Raw genomic sequence first — 13,718 nt, 5'->3', positions numbered from 1 at the left:
AAGCCCCATTTCATAATTAAGTAATATGAAATTATTTATTATAATTATTATAAATTATTTTATGTAAGAATATATTTATATAGTATGAATTACTTTCTGTATTACACATTACAATTATTATAAATTATTTTATTAATAAGAGAAATAAAGTTACTGAAGTGAGCATTGTTTTAACATTAATTCCATTAATACAACTGATGTACTGTATTGGGTGGATTTAAACCTGAACTAAATGTGTTCATGCAGATTCTCTATGTAAAAATCTGCAGTATCACAATAAGTCTTCAAAAGGTCACTTGAGAGGAACCCAGAAATGTTAGCCGACTTGATGTGGGAGTATAGAAATAGCAAAAAGTTGGGGTAATTAACAGCCTACCTGGAATATTTTTGTAGCCCAGACAAATTACTCAGAGCAGTCCAGACAAGATCTCCTCCTAGTGTAACAGAAAACAAACCTGACTCCATACTGGATCCATTCCTTCAGCTCTAACCTTTGTGCTCATTGCCTGTACTTAGTCCTGGGGCTCTGCACCTTTGTAAAAAGATGTTGCCTTTAGCCTGAAATAAACACAATAGCCCATTCTCAAGGCTCTGACCTTTAAAGGTATAACACTTTTCCATACAGAGATAAAAGGTTGCAGAACGGAGAATAACATTTTTTCTTGCTGGAGACTTACAGCAATATTGTGACCTGAGCTACCTGGACAGCCTCAAGAACAAAGGACTCATGCGCCAATTAGTTTGCAACAACCAGCCACACTCCCTCCACTTTAGGCATAAAAGAAGCCTGAATTCTAACTTGGGTTAAGATGGTTCTTTGAAGGTTGCACCAGCACGTGCAGTTGGGCATGGACCGGTGTGTCCTTGGGCTTAGGAATGGGACATTTGGCTTACCAGCGGGAACCTCTCAGTCACAAATGGGGAAAGATGATTTAAAAATGGGTGATAGATTCTCTGAGAAGAGAAGGAAGATTTTTATTCAGAAGGGTGTCCAGTGCCAAACTGTGAAAGGAAGACAAGCACAGGACTGGGCCAAATCTCCTTCATCTGTTTAGCGGAAAGACAAACAGGTCAGGCTGTTGGATTCTCTTACACAGATGCCAAAAAGAACAAAGACCTCACCTGGGGGGAGGAGACGCTGATGAAATACTTGGATGATCCCAGGAACTACATACCTGGAACAAAAATGAACTTTGCTGGCATTAAGAAGAAGGGGGAAAGGGCAGACCTGATAGCTTATCTCAAAAGAGCTGCTGCTGCTAAGTCACTTCAGTCATGTCTGACTCTGTGCGACCCCATAGACGGCAGCCCACCAGGCTCCCCGGTCCCTGGGATTCTCCAGGCAAGAACACTGGAGTGGGTTGCCATTTCCTTCTCCGCTCAAAAGAGCTACTAATGAGTAATAGTTAGCCACTACCTTATTTATTACAAACCAGAAATATCTCATGACTTTATCTGAGCCACCAGGGAAGCCCCTTTTTATGTGTACCATATTTAAATGGATCTCATATACTAGAATTCAGATCATGAAGGGCTGATGTAGTATTTCTGTTGGGTAATCCTGATTTAAATAAGATTTGCTTGTGGCTAAATGAACAAGGTCAGCTTTTAAAATGTTGATAGTAATTCCAGTTCAACAAGTACTATCACTGTTTTCCTCATCTAAAGAGATGACTGAACTTGAATAAGGACTGTTAAATTTTTTCGGGAGATGGTGAACACTTTCTCGAAACCTGTAGGAGATTGGTTTTATTTAGATTTCTGTAACTGGTTATATTAATGTATTTAAATACTAAGAAGATTCCTTTGCTGTCTCATAGAACAGAGCAAGATTCACCTGTGTTTAATTAGTCTGTTAAGGCAAAGGCTAAAGATACACTAACAAGGCCTACTTTATCTTTATGACCTTAACTGTACCAATGTAATTAAAATTCTCTATCTAAAATATTGCCTTTTACTTAATGAAAGGAATTTTAGTGTGGTTTGTGTATAGCATCAAATAAAGAATATTTAGCACTTCCTACATTTTATAGGGGATCTTTAAGATAAGATGCTTTCAAGAATCATCGTGACAAGATCTGTTAGTACATTTTGCTTGTGTGATCTTTACAAAGTCAGACTAAGTTATAATTCAGGATTTTCTCTTTTTTTCCATTTATTTTTATTAGTTGGAGGCTAATTACTTTATAATATTAAAGTGGGTTTTGTCATACGTTGACATGAATCAGCCATGGATTTACATGTATTCCCTATCCCGATCCTCCCTCCCACCTCCCTCTCTACCCAATCCCTCTGGGTCTTCCCAGTGCACCAGGCCCGAACACTTGTCTCATGCATCCAACCTAGGCTGGTGATCTGTTTCATTATAGATAATATACATGTTTCGATGCTGTTCTCTCGAAACATCCCACCCTCGCCTTCTCCCACAGAGTCCAAAAGGATTTTCTCTTAAACAGGCATTCAGAAACACAACTGTAGAACTACTATGTGACTGGTAATAGTGCTTTTGTCAGCTCATTAGCAGCGTGAAAGTAGAGGAGCTAGGTTTGTAAAATAGATGATCGTAAGGCTTAAGAATTAAAAACAAAATCACAGATTAAAAAAAAAATGTTGGTTCTTTGGGATGCTAATTAATTTCCTACCACCGACTCAGTCTGCTGGTTTTCCACATAAAGTTGCTAATTCTTTGCCCCAACAACCCCTCTCTCAATTTATTGTCCTGTTATGAAACAAGTTTGGAGTTGATAACACTAAAACTATTCAAATATTTGAGATTTGGGCTAATCCATTTATAATTGTATATCCTGGATTTGTTATGAGGATATTACTGTCTATAATTCTCTTTTGAGAAAAAAAAATCCATTACTATACTGCTATTAGAATCACTATAAAGTGCTTACTTACATGAGTGAAGCAGTTAATCCAAATTCAAAAGAAGGAAATTTGGTTGTGGCATTTGTGAGAATATGCTTGGAGGGAAGCTGAATCTGAAACAGGGGCAAAGTTGATGACAGTAAACCTGATGGAAAACAGCCTATTTTGCCTTTCTATTATTTCATGTAAAAAGCCCTATTTGAAAATATCTAATTCAATTAAGGTACAATTTAGACATCTGAGAAGAGTTTTGAAGGTTGTTGGATTCTCAGACTGGCGGGATTCCACGAGCAAGGATCAGAAGAGAGGGAGAGAAAGAGAGGAAAACAGGGAAAATAAAATAAATAATGGGCCACTGGACAAAGACTTGGCTTCATGGGACATTCAAATATATATAGAGGCAAAGTATCTTTGCTGACATGTACACAATATGCCCTTCTTTGAAACCATGCAACAACAGCAAGTGTCGAGAAGAGGTAAATGGAGAAAGAATCTTGGTTTGACTGGTCAGAGGGATCCCTGACATCACTTCACCAACCACCGCATCCTACAGCCAGAGACAGTGAAGCCCCAAGAGCTTAGGGGAGTTGCCCTGCTGAGGCTGTTTCCTCCATGCTTCGCTTCTTCTGAAATGCAACACACTAATGACGTCAACGGAGCTTCCCAGGTGGTGTTAGTATAAAGAATTCGCCTGCCAATGCAGAGACGTAAGAGACGTGGGTTCAATCCCTGGGTGGGGAAGATCCCCTGGAGGAGGGCATGGCAACCCACTCCAGTATTCTTACCTGGAGAATCCCGAGGACAGAGGAGCCCGGCGGGCTACAGTCCATGGGGTCGCAAAGAGTCCGACACGACTGAAGAGACTTAGCATACAGCACAACGATGTCAACAGTTCATAGAATCCCTCCATGACTAAAAGGAAGAACAGAAGGAAGGGAAGAAGAAAACGGGAAGATCTTTGTTCAAAGAGGAAGTCATTCTTCCCATGGCCTAGTCCAGAGCCCCTTAAACACATTTTTCTTAAATGTCAAGCTGCCTCTTCCTTGCCCCTCTTACTCTGAGTTATCTTTGCTAATATCACTAATTCCTGAAGTTCTGTGCCCAGTTAAAAATGAAATGGGAAAAAAAAAAAATGAAATGAATTTGAGGCTAGAATGTAAGGAAATTTTAAAAACAGCACATAATATATCCATATGAAGAATAAATTGGCTGTTTAAATTTTAATCCCAATAAATCTATTGTCTTACCAAAAAAAAACCCAAAACCCAGCACCATTTAGAAAGGTGTATATGGAAGTGTTAGTTGTTCAGTTGTGTCTGACTTTTTGTGAACTCATGGACTGTAGCCTGGCAGGCTCCTGTGTCCATGGAATTCTCCAGGCTAAATACTGTAGTGGATTGCCATTTCCTTTTCCAGGTGATCTTCCAGACCCAGCAGTTGAACCCGGGTCTCCTGCATTGCAGGCAGATTCTTTACCATCTGTTAACTTAATAAAAGATGCTCCATGACCTAAATGTCCCAAATATTAATTAGCCAGAGGATGGATGCTTGTAAACTTGGAAGAAAGATTTAGAAGTCTTGAGTTTTATCTTTAAATGTGTTTAACCTTGGGCATGTCATTGTACTTTTGTTGCAGCTTCTCAGTCCATAAAAAGAATAATAAAATCACCTGCCGAAGTTACCTCAAAGAAGTGTTCTGAAGATTAATGAGTTGATGATGGCTTACACATGTGAGATGGAAGGCAGTGCATAAAAATGTAATGTCTTTGTTGTTTCAATTACTGTTACTGCTAATACATGAGGAGCAGATATGTGGACTGGCAGTATGTCATTCACAACTAAAGACCAATCTGCCCAAGAAAAATAACAAGTACTTTTATGAACTGTGACTTCTTTTGCACTTTATTTTCAAAGTTCATTATTTTAGTGAGATACCCAGGTGGTGCCAGTGGTAAAGAACCCGCCTGCCAATGCAGGAGAAGTAAAAGACGCGTGTTTGATCCCTGGGTGAGGAAGATCCTCTGGAGGAGGAAATGGCAATGTTTTACAATATTCTTGCCCAGAGGATGCCTATGGACAGAGAAGCCTGGCGGGCTATAGTCCATAGGGTCGCATAGAGTTGGACACAACTGAAGCGACTTAGCACGCACATCTAAACTTGAATAATTGGTGCAAAAGAACATTTTCAGAACTTGATTTCTCAAGGAGGGGATCTGAAATACATGGAATGTTCTTAGTAACAAGTAGTCTGACTTTCATAGCATCTATTGGATCTCAGTCTCCACTGTAAAATCCAGTTGTAGGACTAGATGATCTTTGCGTTTTTCTGCTAGCTTTGAGAGTTTACAATTCTACCACTCCAAAATCCTCCAAGGCTGATCCTGCAGCTGATCAAAAACAGAAGCCCAGACTCAGCCATCATCTCCAGTTGGAGAAAGTGTTAGTCACTCAGTTGTGTCTGACTCTTTGTGACCCTATGGACTATAGCCCACCACACTCCTCTGTCCATGGAATTCTCCAAGCAAGAATACTGAAATGGGTAGCCAGTCCCTTCTCCAGTGGATCTTCCTGACCCAGGGATTGAACCTGGGTCTCCTGCATTGCAGGCAGATTCTTCACTGTGAGCCACCAGGGAAGCCCCAGTTGGGAAAGGTTGGCTACAAAACTGAGGTGTACAGTGGAGAGGCTTTCAGAAAGGTCTCTAGAGTCAGAGCTGGACTGGAATTCTTGATCTGTGACTTCATACTAGCTTGTGGGCAGATTTCCTCACCAGACAAAGGAGCTCAAATGGTACTTCCTCCAGCGGGTCATTGAGAAGGATAAATGCAAGGATTAGGAGAGCACCTGGTGTGTAGGAAATGCTCCATCCACGTCGGGTCCTATCACTGACCTCTGGACAGAAGTCCTCAGCATGCATGTCATCCCTGAGGCACTCAGGAGCGTTCATTAAGCACCTGCTCGGCTCCTAGTACGCTGCTCACCACCCAGTAGATGCTCGTGAACAAGAAAAAGTTTTTTTTTTTTTCAAGAAAAGTTTGAATGACTTTATGAATTCAAGTTATGAGTCCTAGTTATTAGAAACTGTTGCTGTGGTTCAGTCACTAAGTCGTGCCTGACTCTTTGTCGTCCCACGGACCGCAGCATGCCAGGCTTCCCTGTCCTTCACCATCTCCTGGAGTTAGGGAGTGTAGTGGACCCAAACATGAAGAAAGCATATTTCACATCTGAGGGCCTGCGGCTACCCCAGATGTAATAAATATACTTTAAGTGAGGAGAATAGATTGGCTGGAACCAGATTGGGAGGAAGAGCGGTGACCGTTTGCCTTCTTGGGCTGACCAGCTGCCCGCCCCCACACAAGATGAGGAGAATTTCGCATTGTGTCTTGTCTTTGTAGAAGTGGTGCCCCATCTCCAGAAACATTCAGATCCTCTCTCCCTCTGCCTCCTCGCAGCCGCTGCTCAGGACAAGAGCTAGTCCCAGCCAGCGGTTGCTTCTGCCAAGGATTCTGAATATTATGTTGTTGTTAGGTAATAAGGCAAGGGGCCTTATTAGGTAATTACCTTATTAGGTAATAAAGCGAGGGGTAGGGGAGGCTTCCCAGGTGGTACTAGTGGTAAAGAACCTGCCTGCCAATGTAGGAGACATAAAAGACGTGGGTTTGATCCCTGGGTCAGAAAGATCCCCTGGAGGAAGGCAGGGCAACCCACTCTAGTATTCTTGCCTGGAGAATCCCATGGACAGAAGAGCCTGGTGGGCTACAGTCCATGGGGTCGCAAAGAATTGGGTATGACTGAGCCACTAACACTTTCATACTTTCAAGGCAAAGAGGAACTGGCTGAATTCATTCATGATTATGAGGGGTGGTCTGCAGCTCTCTGATTTCACAATTATTTCTGCTAAAAGAACATTCTTGTATGTCTTGCCTCATGGCTCTCTGGAGCTGCCCAGGTTTCGGGGCTCTTCTCCAAATCTGATCCTTATCCCTCCAATTGATGCTGTGAGCCTCTGCTCCCTTCCAATCTATTTCCTATTAGGATTAATTAAAAAAATAATAAGACTGCTGGATTACCTGCCATCCTACCAGTAGTTCCTTATGCCAAAGCATCACTACCATCACTGATGAAAGCATGTTAACCCTGACATATGATTGAATATAGATTAGATATTGTTTTTGTGGTATTGCTAATTTTCTGAAGTGTTTTGTATGATTTTGGGATCATGTAGGATGGGGTCCTCAACCCCTGGGCTGCAGACTGTTGGAACTGGGCAACTCAGCAGGAGGTGAACCAGGGAAGCTAGTGAAGCTTCATTGCTGCTCCCCATCGCTCCCTATTGCTCTCATTACTGTCTGAACCATTGTCTTCCATGAAACTGGTTGGTCCCTGGTGTCAAAAAGATGGGGGACCATTGGTGTAGAAGAACATATTTATTCTTAAGAAATGCATGCTGAAGTCTCATGAAACCTGAAACTGAGTGTCAAATGGTTAGCAAAAAACCTACTACATAAAATATATCATGTATAGGTATATATGTTTATGTGTGCACATTTAAATACATTATCTATCTAAGGTTCGTTGCTTAGTCCTGTCTAACTCTTTGCAACCCTATGGACATAGCCCTCCAGGCTCCTTTTTTCATGGGAGTCTCTAGGCAAGAACACTGGAATGGGTAGCCATTCCCTTATCCAGGGGATCTTCCCCACCTAGGAATTGAACCTGGGTCTCCTGCATTGCAGGTAGATTCTTTACTGTCTGAACCATCTATCTACCTAACTGTTGGGCAAATTGGTAAAGTGCTTACAGTTGATAGATCTAGGTGGAGGATATGTATTCATTGTACTTTTTTTTCAATATTTCTGTAAGTTTGAAAATTTTGAAAATAAAAATTAGAGGTAAAATAAAATTACTGTATGTTATGAAATGAGAGATGTGTCTTTATGCTTATGTGCAGTCATTTGGATGGATAAACAATTCCATTCCCCTTCCCACATCTAGGTGATAAAGTATTAGTTATGTTAGGGTTGTGTCACTTTGCATTGTCTCCTCTTTCTAGCAACACATATGTAGATGGGTTCCAGAGAGCTGCATCATGGGTTGGAGAAGGAAGCTTTCCCTATGTTAGGGTAGTGGTGGTGGTAGTCACTCAGTCCTGCCTGATTCTTTGTGACCACATGGATCCTGCCAGGCTCCTCTGTCCACGGGATTCTCCAGGCAAGAATACTGGAGTGGGTTGCCATTCCTTTCTCCATGATATCTTCCTGACCTGGATCGAACCCAGGTCTCCTGCATTGCAGGCATATTCTTTACTATCTGAGCCACCAGGAAAGTGGCCCCTGTGTTAAGGGGTAGGTTTAATGCTCAGGTCAGCTCTCTGCCCCAGTGCAGAGGAGTAAGACCCAGAGACCAGCTTTCTTGTATCATAAATGTTGGAGTATATGATCTTCAAAAGATATATAAAAAGCCTTGTATACCTAAAAATCTAATAGGCCTATAAAATGTGAAACCAGAATATCTGTCCTTCAGGAGAAAGGGGATATACAGAGATCGCAGTAGAATACACCAGAGGTTCCAGGGACCTTAAAGAAGCCAGGGAACCAGCACTTACCTTATGAATGATGAAGGATTTCGGAGGGGATGGGAAAATACCTTTCTATAAAGTTTCTTAATATTACACTTCTCAAACTGAGAGCTATATACATGGAGGGTTAGGAAGTGTATTTAGATTAAAAATAAATTATTACAAATGTAGTGAAATAGTAAACATCAAAGCTCCTAATCCATGATAAGTGTTCTTCTATGAAACCTTTTTCTTATACATACATATGTGTATGTGTGCTCTGAATTGTTCTCCCTTCTTCCTGTGGGTTGTTGTCAAAATATGAGAAAGTCATTGCTGTTATCTTCCACAATGACCCAGAATATGAAAAAAAGTTTGTATTATAAAATTACTCTCCTGTCCCCAAAATGACAATGTATGCAGTTTAGCAGCTGCTGCAGCTGCCATTTTCTTCTTTTTTTCCTTCCATTTTAAATATAATTTGCTTTTGTTCAACAGGGAGTTAATGGATGTAAGTTTTCTTTTATGAGACAATGGGTTTCTTGTCAAAGCTCGTTTTTATTTAATTTAGAAAAAAACTACAAATTTTAATTGAAGTATATACAAGATGTAAATGAAGGGAGAGACTGCTCCATGTCCTTGCATGCAAAGACTCAATTGCATTTCAAGTCTATTGCAAACTGGATTTTCATTCCTTCATGAGTAAACTTCACTTTTTAGTTTTGTTCTACTAATGTTAATGTTTGCTTGTTACATTTAAAATGTCCAAGATATGTAGTTATTTCTTATCTATGACATCCTCTCAAATCTTTCTGAGGATGTTAATTTATAATAAAATTAATATTTTGTCTGCCTAATTTGCTCTATTTCCTCAGATGTTCATTCTTTTTTGTTGTTGTTGAATTTGGTGCTTTGTTACAGTAGTTGTTCTTGTTTAGTCACCAAATCATGTCTGACTCTTTGTGACTCCGCGGACTGTAGCCCGCCAGACTCTCTGTCTTTGGGATTTCCCAGGTAAGAACACTGGAGTGGGTTGCCATTTCCTTTTCCAGGAGATGTTCCCGACCCAGGGATTGAACCTGCATCTTCTGTGTTGATAGGCAGATGCTTTATTGCTGAGCTACCGAGGAAGCCCTTGTTACTGTAGTGCTTCTCCCTTAATACTTGGTAATATTTGGTTTCCTGATGATCTTTGTATTGACAATCTCTGGCCACCTGTCAGTTATACCTAATGCTGTGGAGAGACATGAGAGTGAATAGGAAAAGGCTTGTCGGCAGGAGAAATCTTCCTTTAGCTTCTCTAAGTCTGGAAGCTTACAGGGCCTCTATGTGTGTGTGTGTGTGTGTGTGTGTGCGCATGCACGCGCGTAAGTTGCTCAGTCATGTCCAACTCTTTTCCACACCATGGACTGTAGCCTGCCAGGTTCCCTATCCATGGGATTCTCCAGGCAAGAATACTGGAGTGGGTTGCCATGCCCTCCTCCAGGGGATCTTCCCAACCCAGGGAATCTAACCCAGGTCTCCTGCTTTGCAGGCAGTTTCTTTACCATCTGAGCCACCAGGGAAGCCCTCCAGGGCCCATGGGGATGTGTAAATCACAGATCTTGCCTCTTCAGCATTAGTGTCCACACTCAAGGTTCTTTCCACAAGTAAATGCCCCAGCTTTCCAAATAACTAACTCCTTCTGGAAGGTCTTTCTAATTTTCCACCCTCTTTGTACACTGCTCATTAAATCCATTGCCTTTCACCTGGGAGCTCTTCTGGGACTGCTCCCAACATGAAGCTTTGTTTTCCTCTGATGATTAATCCACAGTGCTGACCCTTAGGGCTCTTGATCAGCTTTCTGATTCACTGAAAGCACTCTTGTTTTTCAAGACTATGTTAATTAATTGCTGATATTGATCAGGTTTAAAGTTTGCTCCAGCTCCAAAAACATCAACTATGACATCAAGCATATATTTTCTGACCCCGTCTTTTAACTATTCCTTTAAAGTTTAATATTAACTTTTCATATCTTAAATTACTACCTTTCCCAAAGTGGGTAAACAGTATGTCCATTATCAATCCTCTCATTTTTAGTAAAGCAATAAAATGCTTTTAGTACTCTTTTAGCAAAGCAATTTTGGTTTTTTGTTTAGAAAAAGTAAGAGAGAGCAATCCCAAGCATAAAGAATTACCTTTTTCCTGTGGAATTATTTATATTATTGGTATAGGCTGGCTCACAGTTTATGCTTCATATATATATATATATATAACCAAGTGAAGTGGAAAATTTCAACTCCAGCACATTGATGCATCTATATGATAGGTGTCATTTTATTTTCCATTGGAATATCAGGGCAGATACTTAAATGAAGTCCTTATCAAACTTTCCTTCTGCCCCCCAGTACAAAGAAAGAAAGACTTGAATAAATAGGGTCAAAGGACAAAAAAAAAGCCTGTCTCCTGGAGGTTCAACTTACTTGGAGTGGAGCTTGTTGTTGCCATCTTTGTATTTCTACAGTCTCTTTGCATCTTAGGTTAGTTGTACAAATTACAATCCGTGTCTCATGCAAGGACAAGGGCAAAAGAGCCTTCTAGGGTAGTTATTGAAGAAAAAACTGTTTCTCACACTAAAAGAAACACTGACCTAGAATCAGACAAAAACTATGTTAATAGGAGACCTTTTCCCTTAATAAATCAATAAGATCAATTGATCAGCTAATCAACAAGATCAACAATTGTGCACTTTCCAAAAGTGAATAGGGGACTCCTTTAAGTTTCAACAGGCCTAATTTCAAGAATTAAGAGAAAACAAGGAGAGCAGAGAAGCTACCAAGAAATCCTGCAGTGGTTACTTGGGAGTCGTTACAAGAGGGATTTGGGGATATTTGTGTTCATTTGTGCTGGCACGGTGGATGAATTGGGTCTGCTTTTTTTCTCGGCAGCCTTATATAACAGTCATACTTTTTTCAGGTTGAATGGAGTTCACAGTGGTTCTTAACCTCATTCTCTTCTGGCTAAAATTATGACTCATTTTATATATGTAATTGCCTTGCAATTTCATTTTTTCCGTGGAGCTAAAGGGAGGGAAGGAGAGGGAAAAGAGAGGGGAGGGCACGTCCTTCAGAATAAATTTGAAAGATGGGGTGAAAGATACCAGTGCTGGCAAAGAATCACAGGATTCTATCTGCTTCATTTTCTGAAACTCAGCCTCCCTCCTTTTGCTTGGAATATTGTCTTCATTCTGTCTTAGTTTAAAAGTCATCTCTCAGCAACGTCTCCTGTCCCTCCACACTGAAAATATCCTTAATTTTCTGTCTTATCTTTCTTCACATGCTCATTGTGTCTTCCACTGGGCCTTGAGGTCTTTTCACAAAGAAGAGTGTCCTTGTTTTGCTCACAAGTGGTACTGCCAAGATGTCACAGGGTGCCTGGTGTGTCTTGGGTTCTCAATAAACATTTGCTGAATGAGAATTTGATTGATCTTTTCCCACCATCTACATGCTCAGTTGTACCTGACTCTTTGCAACCCTATGGACTGTAGCAGGGTCCTCTGTCCATGGAGTTTTTCAGGCAACAATAATAGAGTGGATTGCCATTTCCTACTACATAGGATCTCCACAACCCATGGATCTAACCCAGGTCTCTTGAGTTTCCTTGCATTGGCAGGCAGATTCTTTACCAACTTTGCCACCTGGGAAGCACCTCCCCTACTCCACAACCATCTACACTGAAGTTCTAATTGGGTGTGGGAGTCTGAGGGGTTGGAAAAAGTGAAACCTCCCTAGAAACCTCAGTGAAATATTTCCCCTTGTTCTCTTGCCTGTTTCAGTTTTCTTTTCCATTCACCCATGCTTCCCTGATAACTCACTTGGTAAAGAATCCGCCAGCAATGCAGGAGACCCTGGTTTGATTCCTGGGTTGGGAAGATCCCCTGGAGAAGGGAATGGCTACCCACTCCAGTTTTCTTGGGCTTCCCTTGTGGCTCAGCTGGTAAAGAATCTGCCTGCAATATGGGAGACCTGGGTTTGATCCCTGGGTTGGGAAGATCCCCTGGAGAAGGGAATGGCAACCCACTCCAGTATTCTTGCCTGGAGAATCCCATGGATAGGGAACCTGGCAGGCTACAGTCCATGGGGTGGAAAAGAGTTGGACACGACTGAGTGACTTTCACACACACATTCCCATCTCAAGCTTGGTACAAAAAGTGCTAAATAGGACTTCAATATTTTGCAGAGAGATTGTGTCTTGTTATTATCTGTCTGAATATCTTCTAGACCCCACATTAGCATGCTTTGTAAAATATAGTAAGATCTCATTTATAAGCCTCTTGGATAAATTGGTTATAAATTAGAAATGAAATATTAATGATGTTGCATGAGTTCAAACTGTTATATGGCTGTCATTGCTGGAAGTCATTTCTTAGGAAATCAAATCTGTGACTTGAAAGAAATGTATTTAATTATAGCAAAGGGGTGCAATTAGCTTTCGAAATAGAATTTGTCACTCTGATTATCTAATGTTATCAAATGAGGCATCATTGCCACAAAATGTTTAAAGTTGAGGGGAAATAAAAATGGTGTGAAGCAATTTAACTTAAAGTGTTAATTAAATGTAATTTAATAAGTAAGAATGTTCAAAAACTTTTAACAATTACTTCAAATGCTAGAAAATAGTAGCCATATAACATAGAATAGCAGATGTAGGCGACCAGAGACAAAATTAAAACTATATTAAATAAACTAATTTTTAAGTTAATAATTATGTTGTTATATAAATTAATTGTATGGATTTATTCTATTAATAAATCATGTTCAGTTAGTTCAGGTCAGTCACTCAGTCGTGTACAACTCTTTCTGACCTCATGGACTGCAGCACGCCAGGCCTCCCTATCCATCAACAACTTCCAGAGATTGCTCAAACTCATGTCCATCGAGTCAGTGATGCCATCCAACCATCTCATCCTCTGTCGTCCCCTTCTCCTCTTGCCTTCAATCTTTTCCAGCATCAGAGTCTTTTCTAATGAGTCAGTTCCTCACATCAGGTGGCCAAAGTATTGCAGTTTCAGCTTCAGCATCAGTCCTTCTAATGAATATTCAGGACTGATTTTCTTTAGTACTGACTGGTTTGATCTCCTTGCAGTCCAAGGGACCCCCAAGAGTCTTCTCCAATAGCACATATATCATGTAATAAAGTTACATGTTTTACATATATCATGTAATATATTATGTTAATAAAATTTAATTTATCCTTTCTTCATATTTTCAACTCATGATTAAAAATTAATTAATATTCCCCCTCAAAA

General features: G+C 40.5%; 1 pseudogene; it reads left to right on the top strand.

Moving 5' to 3' along the window:
* Nucleotides 1-938: 938 nt before the first annotated feature.
* Nucleotides 939-13,718, top strand: part of LOC122426127 — a 34,438-nt pseudogene continuing 21,658 nt past the window's right edge.

Source organism: Cervus canadensis, chromosome 24 (genome assembly GCF_019320065.1).
Source record: "Cervus canadensis isolate Bull #8, Minnesota chromosome 24, ASM1932006v1, whole genome shotgun sequence".
Lineage (NCBI taxonomy): Eukaryota > Metazoa > Chordata > Mammalia > Artiodactyla > Cervidae > Cervus > Cervus canadensis.
The sequence above is the reverse complement of the archived record's forward strand: the minus strand, read 5'-3'. Positions and strand labels throughout refer to the sequence as shown.